Raw genomic sequence first — 21,062 nt, forward strand, 5'->3', positions numbered from 1 at the left:
CACCCCCCATCTGCCTGGAGCTGGGGGGCAGCCTCTCCTCGTGAGACAGACCCACACGACCTCATCTACGACCCAGGCACCTTCGTGTGAGCCTGTCATTTTCTGAATCGATGCCCAGCCCCCGGGGGGGCTCTGGTCTCCATGGAGCAGCTAAGAGCCCTCCACACTCCACGCACGGGCTCACAGCGCAGGACGGATCCAGGGCTGCAGGCGGTGCAGGCCCAGAGCCCCTGCCCTGGGAGCTCCTCAGACCTCGCAGGGGCCCCCACACACTGAGTCCCCATGGACCACTCTGGGGACCCATCCTTGCCTGGCTCCCTCCGATGTCCCGGACACGGGGCTTCAGAGCTCAGGGTGTCTCCAGTGGGGCTCAGATCCGACGCCTGCTCCCACACCTGCCCTCCTGAGACAGCTGATGATGCTCCCTGCCCCCCAACTTTCCAACCCCCTCATGTCCCAGCCTCAGTCCTGTCTAGTCCCCCTCACTTGAGACGCAGCACCAAACACGAAGGTGAATCCCCAAAAGCTTGGTGCTACAGGACGAGGAGTCATCGCGAGCCTTTGGTCACTGGAACGTCGCCCACCCCACACAGGTGTTTTCTTGATTCAAGGACCACTAGCAATTTATTAAAGGAAAGAAAGCAAGCAAGCCCAGAGCGGTGGTCTTCCCTCAGCACCCTGCGTAGCGTCTGGACCCCGCGGTCCTGCGTGTATTCGAGCAGGCTGACTCGCACTGTTCGCCCAGGTGACACCTACGGGGGTAGAGGCGCCCCTCCCTCGCCCAGTCTGAGCCAGAGGAGCAGAAATGGAGCTTAGCAACCATGCAGGACCTCACGGACACCTTCCAGTGCCAGCAAGAGACACGAAGGACATTCTCACACTCAGGATGCTTCGTTCCTCGGAAAGACACCAAAACCCTCTCCGTGAGTCTCCAAGTGTCCTCGCTGGTGCTGTGGGAGCGTGGACCAGTGCCGAAGCTGAGACAAAGCCACGGGGGGAGGGCGGCCCCCGGGGGACGGACACCCAGGGAGCCACGCCCCTCACGGGGAGACGGGCAGGGTCCCCGCAGCCCCCCACCCCCCACGTCCTAGGAAGGACGCGCAGCCGGTGCACTGTGGCCGGAAGGGGTGGGCGACAGTCCCTCCGCCTGCTCCTCGGGAGCTCACAACTGGCCGTTCTGGAAGAGGCTCCAGCCCAGAGACGGGCGATCAGCTCCAGGAGGTGACCGACTCTCCCACTCTGTTCACTTCAGACAGCCGCCCCGACTCCTCCCGAGAAGAGTTCCACCTAAATGACCTGCGGGCCGACACCCATCGCTGCCTTTTCAAAACTTCACAGAAACAACAATTAAAAACAAGCATTCTTTACTTAAAGACGGGCCAAGCAAGCACGTGGGTACCTTGGATTGAATTCCGTTCCTGAGGGGTGTCAGCCCCACTTTCCCACTTTCCCTGAGGCGGACGTGAACGCTCCAGCCGTGAAGGCGCAGCTCCCAGGGGAGCAGGGCCCCCCAAGGGTTTGTATCTAAGGAGGGTCCTCGCCCGTGAACGTTGTCGGGTTCCTGTCCTCGCTGGAGAGTTTTCGTAGACGTGTTCTGTGACTCATGCCGGCCCGGAACAGAGCAGCTTTGCTCAAGAGGCAGACTGACAGACAGACAGACGCAGACAGAGAACACGCTCGGCCTGGGAAGGCCCCAGGACCGCCCGCCACAGCCAGTGTGCACAGGAGCCCGCCCAGAAGCAGCCCTCTTCTCTTTCAGGTGAAAACATGGAATCACCTAAATCCTGCCGATTTTATGCTGAAAAGGTGGTCTGTCTGTGCTTCCTGAAACCCGAGCGAGGAGCTGCAGGAGACTTAGGCGAAGGCACTGTAATTATCACCTCCTCTAATTGGAAAGAGACCGCCTCTGCATTTTTATTTTTTTTAAAGGCCAGCATTCAGGCATTTGGAATTTGACCATAATTCTTGATAATTTAACGATGTAGAACCAACAAGGGAGCTGTTCGTCCTCGGAAATGAGGGAACTCACACTTTCTGCGCACCTCTCCCATTCCCCATTTCTAACAGCAATGAAATTCCAGCAGAGACAGCGCACAGAGGAAGGAGTTTACCTGAGCTGGATTCTTTACTAAACAAAGTCCTTGAAGGAAAAGAGAGTATTTCTGTTCTGAAGAATGTAGTGTTCATTAAAGAGCTCCGCTGAGGGTCTTCAAACCAGTTCACATAAAAGGCACGGTGCCAAATTTGAAAGGAAATCAATTGAACCTCGGGCAACGCCATTAAAAAAAACCACCTCAGGGTGGCAGGGGCCCCATCTCTTTTATTTTCACAGAGCAGTGCTGTTTGCACAGGTGCAGGGAGGGGCAGAAGAAAGCCGAGCGGGGCACCTGCGGTGTCTGTCCGGGCGGCAGGCAGCTCCTGCGTTAGACACAAGCAGGTCAAACGCTCACCGATGAAAGACTTGCTCTGTGTTTTGCTTAAGAAATGCGCAGGTTTAAGCCAGAGGAAAAGTCAGAACAAAATCAAACCATTCAGGAAACAGGCGAAAGCACTCTTTAACACGGATGGATTTCCCACAGCTGCCGGCGCTGATACACTGATGGAAGATGCCTGTTCTACTGATTGTAATAGGGGAGCACATGCTACCCGCTGTGAACCGCAGTCCTGCAGCTACAAGCTCCCCAAAGCAGCAGCTTTCTGAACCGTGGGGCGGGCCGCCAGAAAGGGACACGGCTTCTCAGCAAGCGCGTTTGCCCGACACCAGGACGAGGCTCGCGCGCGGGGTGGGGGTGGCGAGGTGGGACAGAGCCCGGGAGGGCGTCCGGGGAGCGGGCGGGCCCGGGGCGTCGATGCGTCCGCGACCCTGAAGGCCACACGCAGGACAGGTGGGAGGACGGGATAAATCGCACACCCTGTTCAGAGAGCATCCTCCCCACCTCACAGCCTGAGCTTTCTCCAGTTTCAGGAAACGCTCCCTACTTTTTAGTGGAACAGAAAACCCAAACTGATGACGGGGACGTGGAGACTTTCAGAGCCTGCCACCTGCGGCCAGGGCGTTAGGGGGCGGGGAACTGCTGCTGGGTGTTCTCTGCCGGGAGCCGGCCACTCGTCCGCTCACTCACCCCATCACCCACTCATTCATTCAGTCACTCAGCCATGCATTCACTCATTTGCTGGGAGTAACAAGCCAGTTTGTGCGAGTTTTAAACACACTCCACTTCAGCATTTTCATTTTTTTGCCTTTCACACCCTCTTTTGAGGACAAAGCCTCAGATCAAAAGTCAGATGCAGCTTGTGCTGGACTTGCTCAGTGTGACTGAGGGACGGTGCTGGGCCGGCTGTTTCCTGGACCCCGGGGGTGGGAATTCGGAGGAGGTCCTGCCCTCAGACCCAGAGGACGGCACTGCGGCCCCACAGAGAACCCTCACTTATGACAGCCAACAACCATCGTGTCACGCAGGACGACACGTGCTCACGGGTCCTGAAGGCAGCACACAAGTGTCCGAGAGCCCGAGAGCAGAGGCTGTTGGATCTGGTGTGGGGACATGAGCACTGTCCTGCAGGAGAGCGTCTCAGCCTGGAGGGACGTGGCATGGAATCCCAGGGGACAGGCCAGTAGCTGCAAACGCGCAGATCAGCAACACCGATTTGTGTAGGTCTGTCACAGGTCACGCTGACAGTGACCCTTGGAGGAGCAGGGCGGCACGGGTGAGCACATGGTCCCCGGTAGGAAGCAGCAGCCGCTGGCGGGAGGGCAGCAAGACACTTGGGAGCGCCGTGGTCCCCGCACTACACACAGACGGTGCCGGCGAGCCAAGCCTTACAGAAGGCAGTCTGCTTCGGCGCAGGTTTCCAGTCCTCCTAACTAGCCAGGCCAGATCGCAGCATGCATGGGTGCCGACTGTAGATCAACAAAAACTGGAGTCTGCTCCTGCTGGATGCTGCTCAGGACACTGAGCAAACCACCCCATCTCCAGCACGCCAGTGTGTGCAGACTCAGTGTGTTTACCTGCAAAACGGCAGCAGCAACGCTTTCCCAGCCGCGAGAACAAATAAACGACAAGGTTTGCACTGCGGATGAGCCGGGGAGGGAAGCCGCGGCGTGGGGGGCGTCTGGCCCACACCCCTCACAGCCCCTCTGAAGGCGCTGCCTCGCCATGACCTGACGCTTCACCAGGAGGAAACCACCACCGCAAAGATGGTGGAATGATGTCCCCCGCACGTCCTTTCAATTTGAAAAACATAGACTGTGGGCTTTGGAAGGGCACTGTCTTAGTAAGTGTAAGACCCTGAGAGAAAGAACTCACGGAGACAGAAAAGCGGTGAGAAAGCCGACACCAGCAGCGTGTGTTACGCCCTTTCATCGTGTTTATTGTCTGTAGGATTTTAAAACCAGAGGGCAAACTAGTGGGATGATGTGTTTTAGTTCTTGGGACTAGATTCAGGCTGTAAAGCCAATAAGGAAGCAGAAGATCACCAACGCTCCCTGCGGGTAAGTGCCGGTGTGTGCGGGGCGGGCTGCACGGCAGGGCCCGCACTGACTTCGGAGGCTGGCAGACCGGCCGGGTGACCTGGACAGCCGTCCACTTGGCCAGATGACCTCCGGTTCCTTCAGCTGTACGATGGGGGTGCTGTCACACTTGCCTAATCCATAAAGATCATTGTGAAGACAAAATTGAAGACTGCATGAGAGCACGGAAGAGAGACGATGGAGTCATTTGCAACAAACCCTCCGAGCAGACATTCAAACACAGGGCGTGTTTGCCGTGGGATGCCCGCCAGTGTCCGTAAACGCTCCCGTCTACCGCATGAGCAGAGTGGTCCTCCCACTTGCAGTCATTTTCCAAAAGAAACACAGGCGCCGGAAGTAGGAAGGGAGTCAGAGGAGGCGGTGGGGGAGAGGGCGGGGGGAGGAAGGGCAGGGTCTTCCTGGAATAAGCGGGAGCCAGGGAGGGGCCCCTGCCGGGAGCAGGACCCGCAGACGGTGCGGGGCGCGAACCACAGCAGCTCCGCTGGGAGCCGGGCCCCAGGGGGAGGTCCCCTTCGCTGGGGACCCAGGACGACACCGCGCGCAGAGCTAGGAGGCCCCGAGGAAGGCCGGCCCCGGCCACCCCGGGGAGCCGCGAAGCCAGGGGAGCGCGGGGACGACCAGCAGGCTCGTGGGCCGGGCTGCTAGCTTGCTTCCGCTCTGCCCCGGCGCTGCCGGTCCGTTTCGTCTGAGTGGACTTAAGACTTCTGGTGAGTGACGGTACAGACCCTGCCGGCTTCTGGTCCCCGGACCCAGCCTCTCTTGTGTCTCCTCGGGCCCCAGGCGCCCTCCGCACGGGCAGCCGCGCGCCTGACCGCGCCCCGCGCAAGCGTCCCCGCACCTCCTGCCCCGCACGCTCCTCTCCCCCCCGAAGCTGCTGCTTCACTGACCTTCCTCCCCTGCCTCCACATCAATGTTGACTTCAGTGACGGAAGCAGGGTTTGCTTCTTGTTAGTACTTCCTGGAGATAATTCAAGAAATCTCCTGGGTTTTGAATGTTCCAGATGTGTGTGTGTGTGAGAGAGAGTCAGCAGGAAATTTGTGATTTTAAAATTCTTCTTAATAAAATGGTGCCACCTTACTGCCGGAAGCGTCTTTGATCCTCACTTGGAAGTCTTGTTGCTCAGCCTTCAGCGTTGCTCTGCGGGATCACAGAGTGGGTTCCACGACACCCTCACCATCCTGCAGCGGAGCCGCACGCCTGCTCCTCGGAGCCGGGCACCGTCTGCGGGGGTCACCGTACTTCTGATCACTTGAAAATGTGTATCGAGGGCTCACCGGGCCGTGGGCGGCACTCCCTTCATTCGTTTAGCTGCAATTCAGCACCAGTTCTCATCCAGGGTCCCAGTGAGAGCCAAGGAATCGGCCAAACGAATGTTGAACAGGCTGCGTGCTTTGCTCCAGCTACAGCTCCGTGAAACAACGCAAGTCTGGGACATGGGCGAACATTACAGTGGACCTTTGACCAACTGCTTTAGAGCCCATGGGACCACATTCTCAGAGGGCAGAGATGAGTGTGGTCATCCGTGCGGCCCCAGCATCCCAGCGCAGTGTCCACCTGAACTTGATGCTCAGAGAATGCTCACTGTCTGAAGAGCTGTAGTAACGTAACCACGCGGAGCGCACCACGGGGTCGCTGGGCGTGCGGCCGGGGCAGAGGTGTTTGAGCAGACTGAGGTAGGCACACAGGAAGGGCAGACAGCACAGGCCACGAGCAGGCTTGTACAGTCCAGGACAGACGTCGGCACCTGGCACTCTGGCTGTGGCTGTGTTGGAAGGAGACCCGCCTGCTCTCTCACCCGAAGGCTTCACCTCTCATCGCCACCCTGTGAGGCGTGCCTCTTTTTCACACGTATTCATACGCCTCGGAGAGGCTGAAGCACACAGATCATAGGCACACCCTGTCTGTGTCTAAAAATAAAAGGGTAAGTCAGCTTCTGAAATAAGCGTTAAGCTTGTGTCAGGCTTTTCCGCACACCCATATCAGTGCTGCGCCGGCCGGCGTCGCCGTCAGCTGGGCAGCGGGTCAGCCCCGAGGATGCCCAGTCTCCACCCCAGGGCGGTGCTCACTGGGATTACTGGTGGGCCCGGGGCAGAGCTGGGAACTGTGTGCACAGACAGGGCACGTGAACACACGGGGACCGTGACCGTGCCCTGCGCACCAGCCCTCTAAGAGCTGCCTTCAGCTGACGTCGCTGACATGGGACCGAATGGTGGGGAAAGAGACGGGGGACCCGGCACAGCTGTGTGTCCAGAGGCGCCCAGTCCTCGGTGCCGCTCACCACGTGTGACTCACAAATTCCCTGACAGCCTCACCATCTTCCGGGACAGCTAAACGGATGGCAGGCAGCTCCCTGCTCTTTTCTGTCCTCACCTCCCTTAGGAGATCAAATGCATCCATCAGCAAAATGAATTTTCAAAGGCATTAAGCCAGAGTTTTTTTAAGCCTGTTGCTCATTTCAAAGCATTTAGAGCAAATGACACTTAAGTACATGTTAGAGAGTATTAAAGAGCCCTGCAAGGCGCGCGGCAGGCCCAGAGCAGAGACACCAGCTAGTCTGTGTCTCAGCCAAACCTCAGGGGACCGCGTGCTGCACAGTGAAGCCACTTCCACTGAGGGCGGAATGACAGGATCACAGAAGGAACTAGGAAGACAAGCCCTGAAGGCTGAAGACGCAGCAGTGAGACGGGCTCGCGTGCAGGTGAAACGGGAAGAGAAACCACGCGAGGAACCGGGACTCCCACCAAGCCTCGTGCACGCTCACCTCCGTTTCTGCTCTTTAAAAGCGTAAGTGAATACATCGTACAAGGTCGGGGGCCTTTGATCCCCCGGTAACGACAGGCAGGGTCCAGTTCCATGTCTGCATCCAAACTCGAGGGAGACTTCATGGTGTCCAAAATACTGTTTACGTCTTTAATCCCATCACAGCCTCAGATTTCTTCCTGTGTTCAAGATCTTGCCCTTTCTGGGGTAAAACGTGTGCCCAGGAAAGACTTTGGAAGTAAGGTTGCTTAGCTGCAGACCAGGGTCATGAGAATCCAGAAGGTCATGGGACTAGTTCCTGCTGGGTTCCCCCACAAGTCCAAGCACAAAGCAGGCTCCCACCAGGATTTGCTGCGTGGAGCCGGAGGAGGGGGTGACCCTGCGGGGGTCCTCGGTATCCAGAGCACAGCATCCTCTCCCCCCACCACTGAGGGATGTGGCCAAACAGAGAGGACCCCGGGGAAAGGGGGGGTCACAGAGAAGGTCCCCCTCCCCCACGTTCATCCCATGTGCCAACCGGACCGGCACCCCAAGGTGAAAGAAACTTGTGGGAGTCTGAATCCACTTCTCTGTGGTCATGAGCGCCCAGTGTCTGCTGTCCATAAGCCCTGGAGGCAAGTGCAGAGGCTGCCTCTTCAGGATGGAAAGCTGTTGGGACCTGGGGGGTGGGTGGGAGGAGCTCACAGGGGCACTGATGAAGAGACTGAGGCTCCCAGAGGACAGAGACCCCAGTGCCTCATTGGACCAAAGAAGAGACAGAGGCTCCCAGGGGAGGTCACCCAGCTTGTCCATGAGGAACCTAGAACCAAATCACGGACTCTGGGGCCAGGCCCCCGCTTTCACTCCAACCACACACGGCAGGAACCTTGACCCAGGTGCCAGGGCTGCATCTTCTTGGACCAGGACACACACTCCAAAGGCTTCAACCCACACACAGGACCCGCTGTTGAAAGACACGGGACGAGGGGCTGGGGTCTCAGGCGCCCTCCTGTTCTGCCGTCTGGTCCACACGTGAAGGCAGTTCGGGGCTGCCTCGTGTTGGCATCAGCGCAAGTGGAAAACAGCCTCTCCCCAGCACCTCGGTCCACGCATTAAAACAGACTCTGCACATTTCTAACAGTCCTTGTTTACCAAGGCCCGGGCGCCTTCAGGGAGAACCCTCTCACGGCTCTCCGAAACGGAACGTCTGAGCTCCTGGGGCGGCCCGTCGCTGTCATTATCAGCGTCACTGAAACCCATGAGCACAGTCCTGGAGATACGGGACTGGACGCGGTCTGGAAGCCCCGTGCTCACCGGCTGCTGCCGCTTCTGTGGTCCGTCACCCGGCGCCTCTCGGCTGGGCGTCTGCACCGCCCTCCCAGGTGCTGACGCAGGAGCACAGCTCTCGGCGCTCCGTCTGTGTGCTTCTCACGGACAAGAAGGATTCCACTGGTGGGACCTGAAGGCCGGCGTCGGGGAGCTCGTGACTCGCCCCGGGTACAACTCAGCTGAAACCTGGGCCCGTGGGGCCCCACCCAGCACCAGAGCCATCAGCCACACGCGGCTATTTGTATTGAAATTAGCTCAAACTAGGTGACATTTACAGGCCAGCTGCTCAGCTGTCTGTCTGGGGGCCTTTGCGTTCTCAGCGCCCCAGGCTGGAGCCCCCTCGGCTGGGCAGTGAGGGGGCAGAGCACTTCACCAGCATGGGAGGCTCCTTCAGTTGCTGCTCTGGAGGCACCGATCAAGGGTGGTTAACTTCCTAAACCAGCTCCCTAAACCCCAACTTTTAAATGGCCAGTTGCCAAAAGAGGAGTACGTATTCATTTCAGGCTACGTTACTAATGAAATAAATACAGAACACTGAGCAAAGCATTTTTTTGAAAAAGTTATCCTGAAATTCACACCTTTAATTATAGAGAAAAGAGAGGGGGGGCGCAGCGGGGGTGACAGGATGAGCCGACCATTGGTGGGGTGGGGACTCAGGACCCTCACAGAGGCCTGGGCTCCCCTGCGCCGGGGGGTACAAACCGTTGCCCAGCAAACGTGAACAGCGTGGGAGATGGGTTGGGGGTGAGGTGGGGAGGGGTGAGGTGGCCACAGGGAATGACCGATCTGATTCCCGTATTGGATCTGTTTCTGTTACTTTAACCTTTGAATCTGCTGCTTTTGCCACAAGTTAATAATGTTGCCTGCAGGCTGAAATAAACAGGACCGCCCACTCTCCAGGCTCTGATACTTAAGGGTGTAACTCTTTTCCATTCATACAGAGATAAAATGTTGCAAAACACAGAATAGCATTTGTCTTGTTGGAATTACGGGAAGATCTTGACCTGACCCAAGCGGACAGCTGCAAGAACAAAGGATTCCGGCACCAAGAAGTTTACAACCACCAACGCTCCCCGTTTAGTATAAAAGGAGCCTAAATTCTGACTCGGGTAAAATGGTTCTTTGGGACCCTAGTCCCCCATCTTCTCAGTCTGCTGACTCTCCAAAAAAAAGTCACTATTCTTTCCCCAGTACCTTGTCTCCTGACTTATTGGCCTGTTGTATGGTGAGCAGAACGAGTTTGGACTCAGTAGCTGGGGAGTGGAGGGGTCGAGGTGGGGGGCCCTTGCGACCGGGAAGGCTGGCTCTGCGCTGTGAGCAGTGGGCTCAGGGACGGAAGGTGAGGCAGGGGCTGGAGGGGCAGAGAGGCCACACTGTGGCCTCCCCGACACTCCTTGGACCTCTCACCTCATCGCACACGTGCGCTCTGCTTCCGCAAAGCATCACACACCTGACAGACAGCTCAGGTGCTATGAGGAGACATGACAGACAGGGCTTTCAGAGGAGATGGTCAGCCGTGCTCAGCCGACCCCACCAGCGGGTGCCGGACCATGAAAAGGGCATAAAAGAAGGCAGGAGCCAGGAGACGGGGGAGCAGGGCTGGTCCTCCCCTTCACTGCAGGGTCCTGGACGCTGTGGGTCACTCAGAGGAACAGAAGCCCCAGCCTGCGGGGAGTTTCAGTTACACACACAGGTCCTGCCATCCACACACACACCCTGGCTGATCTGCGTTGGAATTTGGGGGTCCCGGAACCAGTACCCCCCGTTCTCGCCAGGCTGACCCCTCCCCTCCTCTCCTGCAGGGCTCAGACGCCCCGGGGAGGGGCCCCTGCTCCCCCTTGCTGGGCCTGTCCTGGGCTCTACCATCTCTGGGGGAGAGAACCACCGAGCGCAGTTCCGTCTGTGCCTGTAAGCCTGCCCCTGCCCCGGGAAACGGTCCCGCTCTGGGCAGAGCGAGCCCGAGGCGCTGCTCGCTCCCGGGCGCTCACAAGGCCTCCCGTCCCCCCCACCCCAACCCCGCCCCGCGGAGACGTGCCCAGGAGCCGCTCCGGTGTGTCCACTCACCCAGCGGCACTCACACGCGTTCTCTGACCCTGGTGAAGCGCTGCCAGGAAGGCCCGGAGGAACGCCACCCGCTCTTAGAGTCGGGGAGAGAGAAGCGGCCTGCCCGCGGCTTTTACGTGTTCCTCGGGAGTTGGCGCTTCGCGTCCCTGACAGCTCCTGATCGGAAGGGAAGGCAGGCTCGCCCCAGCGCCCGCTCCCCGGCGCCCCGCTGCCTGGCTCCGGACCCCACACCGACCGGCCCTGGAGGATAAACTCGCTCAGAATGCGTCAGAGGAAGCAGCTCTTAATGGCGTCTGGGGTGGCTATTTAACGAACTCGCCAAGTTTGAGACCAGTATGTCTGGAATAACGTCAGACCGAGAAAACAATGAGTTTATAATGGAAACAGAGACAAAAATCTAATTTAGGATTGCTCCAAAGGCATCAGAATGACTCCACGCACAGAATACTCGGACGTAGCTGACTCTGCAGCGGCTGACGTGCAGGGCTCCCGCAGAGCGGCGGCTGCACCCGATCAGATTCCTTGGGAAGCTCCTCGGAAAACCCCAAGGGGCGAGAACCGCTGAGAAGAGCCAACACAGAGCTAGAACCGGAAGACGCGCCCGACGGACCGGCTGGTCGGAACGGGTCTGCTCAGCTGCCATGTGACTGGGAACAAAAGACTAGGGTTTATACCCTTTTTTGGAAAAAAAAAAAGTTATAGCCACATCGTCAACTTGCTCGTCTAAGGCAAATTTTAACTAACCTGGATTTAACATGCTTAGAATTTTGATACTAATATGTCAAACTACTACCACTTTAAATTGTAATTCCATTATAGGACCAAATCTTAGCGCAGTGGCGTCCATTCTAAAGATACCTTGGCCTTTATATTTTGAATGTCATTTTCTGAACAGGAGTTTTCCTTTGGTTCTGGAAACCTGTCACTTTAAAGTTTGTACATCACTCATACGACATCTCCCTCCTTCTCTGTGCAAAGCTGCACAACGCCTTGCACACAGTGAGATCATAAAGCAATGGGAACTGGACTTTTAACAAATCTCCACCAACAGAGATGAAATTCAAATCAGCTGTCGCCAGGAGGTCACTTCTGGTCCCATCCAAGCGTCCCAGCAGAAGTTAGAAGTGAGCATCATGTGTGCGTACGTGTGTGTGCATTGTGTGTGCATGCACATACGTGTGTGCGTGTGCGTGTGTGCGTGTATCTCTCAGAGGATGGCGGCAAGGTCAGGAATATTCTCCTGTGAACAGCAAGCTGAAGCTTCCACTTTACATACACTTGAGTTGCTCGGTTTAGATCGGCAGGAGCCCTATTTTTGCCTCCACAAGAAGTGTTCCCTTTTAAACACACCCTGTAATTCCTCACGCACAAGTAAAATATGGGGAGACATTATTTGGTTTAAATAAACTCCAGAAGCAAATTCAGTGTTCGCATGAATTAAAATTCAGAGAGATTGATTCAGTAAAAGGGATTCAAGAAGCCAGAAGACTCACTTCTGAAGTGAGGAAATGAGGTCCATCAAAGGAAGAGAATTGAGGGAGAACGTGTGGGCGGCCCGAAAAGAGTTAAAAATAGTCTTTCAATTTCCTACCAAAATAAAATCACCATCACGCAAACTCAAACAGCTTTTCTGCATCTATGTCCAGCCAATAAGATTAAAACATTCCTACAGCTCGTATGTGCTGATATTTTAATTCAAGTATGGAATTCATGTTTGGTTTAAGTTTTCATTAAATATTTTACTATTAGTGGAAATAATTTTGACCTTTAGATAGTCACGTGAAGGTCTGACTCTGGTGGCAGTCGTCCGTGAGTGGTTTAGGGGTGGCTGACCTTATTGTAAAGACGTGTGTGGTGGGTGATGCCATCACAAGACTCCAAGCCGAAGAAGCCACGTTCTAGAAACTTCTCAGACAGTCCAGGACTTGGAAACATCCTTTCCTGCCCTTTCCTCTCATCCCACTCTTCACGTGTTTTGGAAACTAACTCCTCCACATCATCTGGGCATCCATAAAGTTCACGTGCCCAAGTAAACTTGTGATTTTAATAAAATAAAGTCGACCTTCTGTTCAGCATTGTCTGTCTCTGGCCTCTCCAGAATTCAGATTCATCCAGCTTCAACTGGACTCGGATCAAAGGCCCTGCGTCTCTCAGATACACAGTGGGGACGGCCCGATAGGAGAAATATTTGCAGTGATTTGGGCTGACCCACTGCAAACTGCATGAGATGATCCAGAAGCATTTCCTGTTGTCAGGGACGAGCTGCCCAGAGTTACACGGGGTCATCCTTTATAAGGGAAGGCATGTTCCCTGCTCTGTTTTAAGTGGCATGTGAACATGCTCTGGCAGATGCAGAAGGCCCCCCTCCACATCCCACCCACTTAGTGTGGGCAGGGAGGTCAAATCCCAAACACAGCCTCAGCCCAGACCCTGCTGGCCTCGGCCGCAGTGAGGCTGTGGCCATGGGGTGAGACACTCCGCTTCGCCAGCGGGGTAAGGCCAGACCTGTACATCTGGGCATCAGTGTTTACTCACCCACAGTCTCAAAACTCTCCCCAGCCTAGTTGTCCACATAACAGTTTTCCCCAATTCAAGGCAGATTTCATCATTTATAAAATGGGGTCTTGCATCAAGTGATGTCTCAGGTCCCACCAAGTTTTAAAATCTGGAGTCTCCTTTAGCCAATCCCTTGCAGCAGAATGCCCGCGGTGAAGTGCAACGGGAGGCAGGCAGGCGTGCCTCTAAGGCGTGAGGGATGCTCTCCACGTGGCCTCAGCCCTGGAAGGGGCCCGTCCTCTCCGGAGCCATCTCCTCTGGGCCACCGCAATTCACTCTGTCATGTTATTATGACCGTCAAAGGAAGCTTTCCTGCCCCCACCCCCTGGAACACTTCACTCTGAAACACAGTTTTACCGGAAGGGACTGGAGAACCTGGGTCCTGGTCTCTTCCTCCTACAAGAACACAGGGAAGCTAAGATTGTCGCCCCAAGCCACACAGAAGCCAGGCAGCACGTTCTGTAGGTATTCTTGTGGGCTGAACGACCCCACACAAAAATACGTATTCCGTCCTAACCCCGGGTACCTGTGAATGTGACCTGTCTGGAAAGAAGGGCTTTGCAAATGGAATCCATTTAAGATGAGATTGTACCCAATTAGGATGGACCCTAAACCCAATCACTGATCTTAGAGACTGAATTGTGTCCCCCTCAAAATTCAGATGTGAGGTCCTCACTCCCGTTACCTCAGAATGAGCCCTTATTTGGAATTGGGGCCTTTACAGATGTAATTAGTCACGTGAAACTGAGTCACCCTGAAGAAGGATGAGCCTTTATGACCAGTGTCCCTATAAAATGGGGGAGTTTGGACACAGACACACGTGCAGGGAGAGCGCCACACAGAGACACGGGCAGAGATGGGGAGACGCAGCCACAACCCAAGGAAGAGCAAAGACTAAAAATAAACCATCAGAAGCTGACGAGAGGCCTCAAACAGGCTCTCCCTCGCAGCCTCACAATGAACCAGCCCTGCAGACAGCTAGATGCTGGATGTCCAGCCAAGAACCACGAGACAATGAACGCCTGTCACATGAGCCACTCGGCTTGTGAACATTTGTGATGACAGCCCCTAGGACACCAATACAGACAGGTTGCCTGGCAACAATAAAGGAGGGAAACAACAAAGTGACTTGACATCATCACATGAAAAACATTCCCCAGTCAAAATAACTGTAAGATTTTACTGCTTTACTTATAAAAGATGCATAGAAATCACTCAAAAAATACTTAGAAGGGAAAAGAGAGCCACACTGATGTCCAGACTGGGTGCTGTGCACACGCGTCCTTCAGTCAAGTGGCAGTTTTAAGTCAACACTCTAGTGAACCCTTTTCCATGTGTTGGATTGTCAGGTGCCTGGTAAGTCCTGCCACGCCGTCTACAGAAGCGAGCTGTCCAAACACTGGTCTGCACTTGTACACCCTAGAGACAACCTCTGCCCTCAGCCTGATGACAAGGGATCGGGTTGGGCAATTTGGAAGCTAAAGATGGGCCACTCGTGTCTGCCGCGAGTTCATTTAAGTGGCACGTCTGCCCTGGACCAGCTGACGTCAGAACCGAGTGGTGGGGGCAGGACTGGCCGGACCCCAGAGGTGGGGGTGCAGAGCAGAGGGGAAGAGGGTGGGCTCACGTCACTGAGGACAGACGTCACGCACACACAGAGAGGCCCCTGCAGGGGAGCGGGACTCAGAGGACAGGGGCATCTGATGCCCCATCAGCAGGACAAATGGCAGTAAGTCTGCTGCGTGTGGCAGAGACGGGGAGCAGCTGAGATGGACAGAAGGATCCCAGGCTTGAGTGTCAGGACCGGGGACAGGACACAGGAGGTCAGAGGTCAGAGGTCAGGACCGAGGACAGGACACGGGACGTCAGAGGTCAGGACCGGGGACAGGACATGGGACGTCAGGGGCTGCTTCTCAGGGACGACCCGGATGCCACCTGAGGTCTCATCACAGACACACAAGCACAGCAGTCCCTGCAGGGGGGCCGTGACCTCACGGGGGTGTGTGACCTCATGGGGGGGCGTGACCTCATTGGGTGAGCGATGTGACCTCACATGGGGGCGTGACCCCATAGAGGGAAGGATGTGACCTCACACAGGGGGTCGTGACCTCACACAGCAAGGTGTGACCTCACACGAGGGGGTGTGACCTCACACGAGGGGTATGACCTCACACAGGGGAATGTATCCTCACACGGGGAGTCATGACCTCATACATGGTGAGGAGTCTAAGGGCCACTTGTGTCTCCGCAGCAACGTTCTTTGACCTTCTCAGCCCCCAACCCCAGCTGCCCACCTTCTGTCTGCTCACGTGTGGTGCATAAGGGGTTAATCACAAATAAATGAATGAATTCGTTACTTAGAAAAATAAAAAGACAAAATCTCCCTCTCCAGCATCTGCCCCTCCTGGCCTAGCCACCGCACACCCACAGCTCACCAGGCCCGGCATCGTGGGGCCATGGCCTGCGGGCCAGGGGGGTAACTTACGCCTGGGTTTATGGCTCTCTTCCAGGAAGGGCAGCTCCGTGAAAGCTGAGGTCTCACCCTGGACCCTCACGCTGTACTGAAGTTACACGATGTGGATTTGGAGGGCAGAGAGCTGGAACCAGGACTATTTTTTTTGTAAAGCGCCGTAGAACCACAACGGTCTGAACGCACTAAACAGGGACTCGGGTAGGTTTGCACGTATCGGCCTCCAAAAGCTGGGGCTGATGCACGGTGAGTCACAGTGGGCTTGGACGGGTCTGCAGCCAACCCCGCTTTGGGGAAAAAGCCACAGAGCAGCTCGGAGATTAATGTGATGGAGAACAGCTCCTTCAGACATAACAGCGGGCCAGTCAAGTTCTGACCTGGGGCCACACTGCTCCCCGCTAGTCTTTGTGAAGACACAGCAGAGAGAAGACATAATCTGTTCTTTAATTTGTCTCTTTTTTTTCTCTCTTTCACTCCATCGCACAGAGACTGGTGGACTGCAGGGCTCCCACCAAGCAGAACGTGAACAGAGAGTGACGTGGGTTGAATCTGTGACTTCTGCTCAGTGGCTTTGATTTCCCGGTCCTGCCGTCCAGTTTGTTTCGGTGACGTTGTGGACGCAGCGCATTCCCCCATCCTGGCTGCTCCGTCCACTCTGAGTCAGCCTCTTCCATCTGCTGGGAGCAGCTGGACCAGAGACGCCAACAATGACTCCCATATTAGGAAGGAGCGGACATCAATAATTACAAGGTCACAGGCAGGCGCCATCCAGGAGCGTCGGGGCCCAGCCCTGGCCCCAGCCGTCCCTGTGTTCTGTGGCTGAGCCGTGAGGGGCTCCGGGTGGCTCAGGACAGTGTAAGATAACCCTAGTAGGCGGGGCCCTTTGCCCCTGGTGAGGAGTCACCCAGGCAACTCTACTGCTGATACACAGAAGCCACCGGCCCTGGGAGCACACTGTCTTCACCCTGCGAAACAGAGGAGCCTCATGATGCGGTCTAGGAGCGCATATGGCTGTTTGCACACGATGAACTCTACCTAGAAGTGTTGCCGGGGCTCCCAAGCATAAACCAAGAACGGGACCCTAAACTGCTCCTCAGAGGCAGGGCTACTGTCTGGATAGCAGGGCTCCTCAAAACCAGACCCTGTGCTTCATCATATGTTCCTTTTCTGAGCTCAGAGCCACACTGACGTGACAGCACCTGAAACTCCTCAGAGAGACCAGCGCTCTCGACGCTTCTGCCGCAAGTGAACCCCTCTGCCAGCCTTGCCGACCATGGCACCAGCCACGGCACCAGCCATAGGAGACCCGCCCCAGCACGTGGCCTTCATTCCGTTCTCTAAAAACACTCGTTTTAAACCCCCTTCCTACTGTCTCACTGTCACTGAGCAGGACCCTAAGGGGCCTTCAGGGTCAGGCCCCCCACCCCACGTCCTCTGCTGCAGCTCCTCTCTGAAGCACTGGATCACAGTATCTCCCACAGATTTCCTGAGTCATTCAGATGCTCAAACCACCACCAAAGGGAAGGAACGAACTACTGATGATGGAGAGCGCGGGGCCCCCAGACCTCCTGGCCCCCGGGGGTGGGGAGTATCGGCGCCCTGTGGCCTCGACATCAACCAGAGAACCTGCCTGGGCTGATCACACACCTGCGGCCCCCGCCCTCATCTGCCTTTAAATAAGCTTTGCTGAAGCCCTTCGGGGAGTTGGGGGTTTTCTTGGGCACAAGCTACCCCGCCCTCCCTGCTCAGCCCAGCAGTAAACCTTTGTCTGTTCCAAACACCAATGTTTTGGTTTCTTCGGCCTCACGGTGTGTTGGGCACATGAACTTGCTTTCAGCGACGTTACGAGGCCCAGGCTGACCTCCTCTGCAGGTGAAAACCCTGCACCTCTTAGATGACGCACTGGGACTCCAGCTCCCTGGTGCCACGTTCACCTGGCACAGTGTCCTCCAAGCCACACCCCCCGTCCCTCCAGCCACATCAGGACAGCTGGCGTTTTGGACTTGACTCCTGTCCCTGTGCCTTAGCTCCCAACTGGACCCAAGCTCCAAGGCCAGGAACTGTGGCTGGTGACGCCCAGTGTCTGTTAACGGGCACACGGCATATGCCCAAAGCCCCACGCTGCATCGCAGGTCTCATGGCCATCAAAAGCGTGGCCTGCCTGAGACCCACTTGGCAAAGACGCCTGAGTCCCCTCTTCCCACGCACTCAGCTGTCCCTCTGGGGGAGAAATGAAGAGAAGCCGGGGCACTAGCACCATCATCCCTGGGCCGCGAGGAGACTCAGGCAGGTTGCGGGGAGTGAACATGCTTTGTAGGACGTGCAACGCTGGGGAATCGTAAGGCAGTTCCGCTACGTACCTGGGGTTAGAGCCCAGAAAAGCAAGCGCATTTGGGGATGACTCTTTAGAACATCACATTCCAGCTCCTCCACACTCATACACATGCACACACACACACTCTCACACATGCACACTCACCCACACACTCATGCACACACACACACTCACACACACATGCGCACACACACTCAGGCTCTTCTGCCAGCTGTGACCCAGCAGCAGGCAGTGCGGCCTCACAGACAGTAAGCAAAACTATCCTGGCCCAGGAGGTGCTTCTTGTTCCACCACCTCTCATTCCTTTCAGGCCTTGAGATGTCACAGAAGGAGGAGAACGGGCTCAGGGCTGCACCCAAAGCTTCTGAACGACTCCTTGGTCCTTTTAGCAGGAAAAAAAGTTCTAAAATTACCATCAGGTCAAACTTCCCAGGGGAGAGAAATGGATGGTTGGAATGTCCGTCGAAACACACGTTTAGCAACAACGGAGCATGTGGGCAGCTCAAAGCACGCGTTTCCACGCTCAGCAAACTGACAAGGTGAGGAGCGGCGAGCTGGAGCCCGGGGCCTGAGCGCGGCCCGGCGGGGCGGCGCGGGCTGTGGTCGGCGACCTCAGACGCAGTCCCCGGGCCAGAGGCTGCACGTCTGCCCGCAGCTCCGCCCCGAGCGTGGGCTGAGCGTCCGCAGGACAGAGTGTGCTCCCGGGACCCGAGCCCGGCTGCTCCGCGCTGACACGGGGACTGGAACATGCGGAACCGCGTGAGAACGCGGACAGCAGCCTTCACAGTGAACCAGCCTTAACTGAGACCCCAGAATATTCCAGTTTAGCTCAACTTTGGCTAAAGGTTTGGAGCCGTCAGTATTATTACAAACTAAAGGCTCTAATGAGCATGGACCCTTAGAGCGGAAGCCAAGGCAAAGAGACCGGCTGATGCCGAGCCTCGAGGGCTGACCGGCTCCAGGCGCTTCCCACACTTCCAGGTGCTTCACAAACACGGAAACCCTGACTCTCTCTGTAATACGTATTCGGAGCCTTCACAGTCTTGGTGCCCCGCCATTCCACACCCAGAGTAAATGTGAAGACAAAAATCAGAAAAGCACACAAATGTATGCACAGCCCTTGCTCACTGCAATACTATTCTAATAGAAAAAACTAATCTGAAGGAAATTAAATACCCAACAATAGAGATTTGGGTTTAAAAAAAAGACTCTAATCCATGAATCAGAAGTGTTAATTCATTAAGAATCAAACTGCTGATTTATCCCTCCCCACCTTTCCCCCTGGTAACCATACATTTGTTTTCTATGCCTGTGAGTCTGTTTCTGTTTTATAAAAAGTTCTTTTGTGTCACGTTTTTAGATTCCACATATGAGTGGTATCATATGCTATTTGTCTCTTTCTGACTTACTTCACTTAGAATGACGATCTCCAGGTCCATCCATGTTGCTGCAAATGGCATTATTTCATTTTTTATGGCTGAGTAGTATTCCACCATTTGGGATTAGCAGATACAAACTACTATATATAAAATAGATAAACAAGGTCCTACAGTACAGCACAGGGAACTGCACTCACTAGCTTGTAATAACCTATAATGAAAAAGAACAAATACGTAGTATAACAGAACAACTACATCATACACCAGAAACTAGTACAACATTGTAAATCAACTATACTTCAGTTTAAAAAAAGAATCATACAAAAGATGCAGAAAATATTTTAAATAAAATGATTTAAAATGCAAATGTAGAACGTGAGCCCAATTTTACATACACTGTACAGACACGTAGATACCCATACCCAGCACAGACGTGCACGCCCCCTCCAGATGTAAGAGTGCCAGTGCCAGTGCTGGAGAGTGTCCTCCGTGCTCAGCCTTTGAGCAGCAGCGTCACAGGGGATCAGTGCTGCCTTCGTGTGCTCTTTTATTTCAATATTTCAACAGTGAACCCGAGTTACTTCCTTTTTAAAAAGTCATGTTTTATACATTTTCTTTTTAAAACACTTAAAACCTACGAAACAATGTGTAACTCTATATCCACCACCCAAAAACCCAAGTATCAACAGTAAATTTTTTAAAAAACATGACTTTTTAAAAGCAATAGCAGAAACCAAACCCTCCAAACACCAACGAAAGCAGAGAACACACGTCCTATGTCCTCTTGAATGAGTTTAGACACCACTTTCTCATCTAATGAGTGGCTGATTATACGTAATGAAAATTGTGGGTTAAAAACATATTTCCATCCTGACTGTTTGACTCCCCCAAATCTGAAGTGTGGCCAAGACCCTCTTCTGTATTTCCAGCCACGCTCTGCACAGTTTAGGAGGCTAAAGACAGAGTAGAAGAGCCTGGATCAGAAACACCTGGAGTAAAGTCCTGGGTCTGCCCCTCTGCGCCTGTGAACTGGGACCGCCATGCCTCCTCCAGGGCACGGCTGAGACCGTTAATGACACAGAACCGCCCCCGCCACAGTCACTCAGCAGACACTAGTCATTGTGTCTCAAGATGCCCCAAGGCCGCTTTGTCCCCAGCCGCCCCTCCTCCTGTGTCCACCTTGTCAAGGGCACCAGCCCCACCACAGATGACGTCCCAATGCTGAGAGGGCCCCGGCCACGCCGACAGCCCCAGCCCGCCCCCTCCCGCCTGCACCCCCGCCCCCGGTCGGAGCCGGCCCACCTGGTCCCACTGGGCTGCGCAGAGACTGCGGCTTCTACGAACGGGAGGTCTGTGGCCACCGGCGTCAAACAAGTCTGTCGGAGACACTTTCAACGGCTTCCCGTTTTGCGTCTCCGTGTCGCATTTCGGGAATCCTCGCAAAATGTCAGGCTGTTTCACTGTTACCACCTCTGTGATGGCGACCTGTGACCCGTGCGCGGTGGTGTTGCTACCGACTCACCGGAGGCTCAGGCGAGGGTTAGCACTTTCTAGCCATCAAGTATCTTTAACGAAAGTGTGCGCATTGCCTTTTCAGACACAACGGCCTTGCCCACTTAACAGGCGACAGTGTACTATAAACACAGCTTCTACAGGCA

At 55.2% G+C, this 21,062-nt stretch overlaps 1 protein-coding gene and 1 long non-coding RNA gene across 3 annotated transcripts in view; one reads left to right on the forward strand and one right to left on the reverse strand.

Annotated features, from left to right (window-relative positions):
• Positions 1 to 21,062, reverse strand: part of SMOC2 (SPARC related modular calcium binding 2) — a 142,844-nt gene that overhangs the window by 97,544 nt on the left and 24,238 nt on the right. The gene's annotated exons all lie outside the window — the stretch shown is intronic.
• LOC141578306 (uncharacterized) lies at positions 4,729 to 20,636 on the forward strand. The gene is made up of 3 exons (XR_012508435.1): positions 4,729 to 5,238; positions 15,731 to 15,891; positions 16,177 to 20,636. It is a non-coding gene; the product is annotated as an uncharacterized LOC141578306 (long non-coding RNA).

The sequence above is a fragment of the Camelus bactrianus genome, chromosome 8, assembly GCF_048773025.1.
Source record: "Camelus bactrianus isolate YW-2024 breed Bactrian camel chromosome 8, ASM4877302v1, whole genome shotgun sequence".
NCBI classification, from domain to species: Eukaryota; Metazoa; Chordata; class Mammalia; order Artiodactyla; family Camelidae; genus Camelus; species Camelus bactrianus.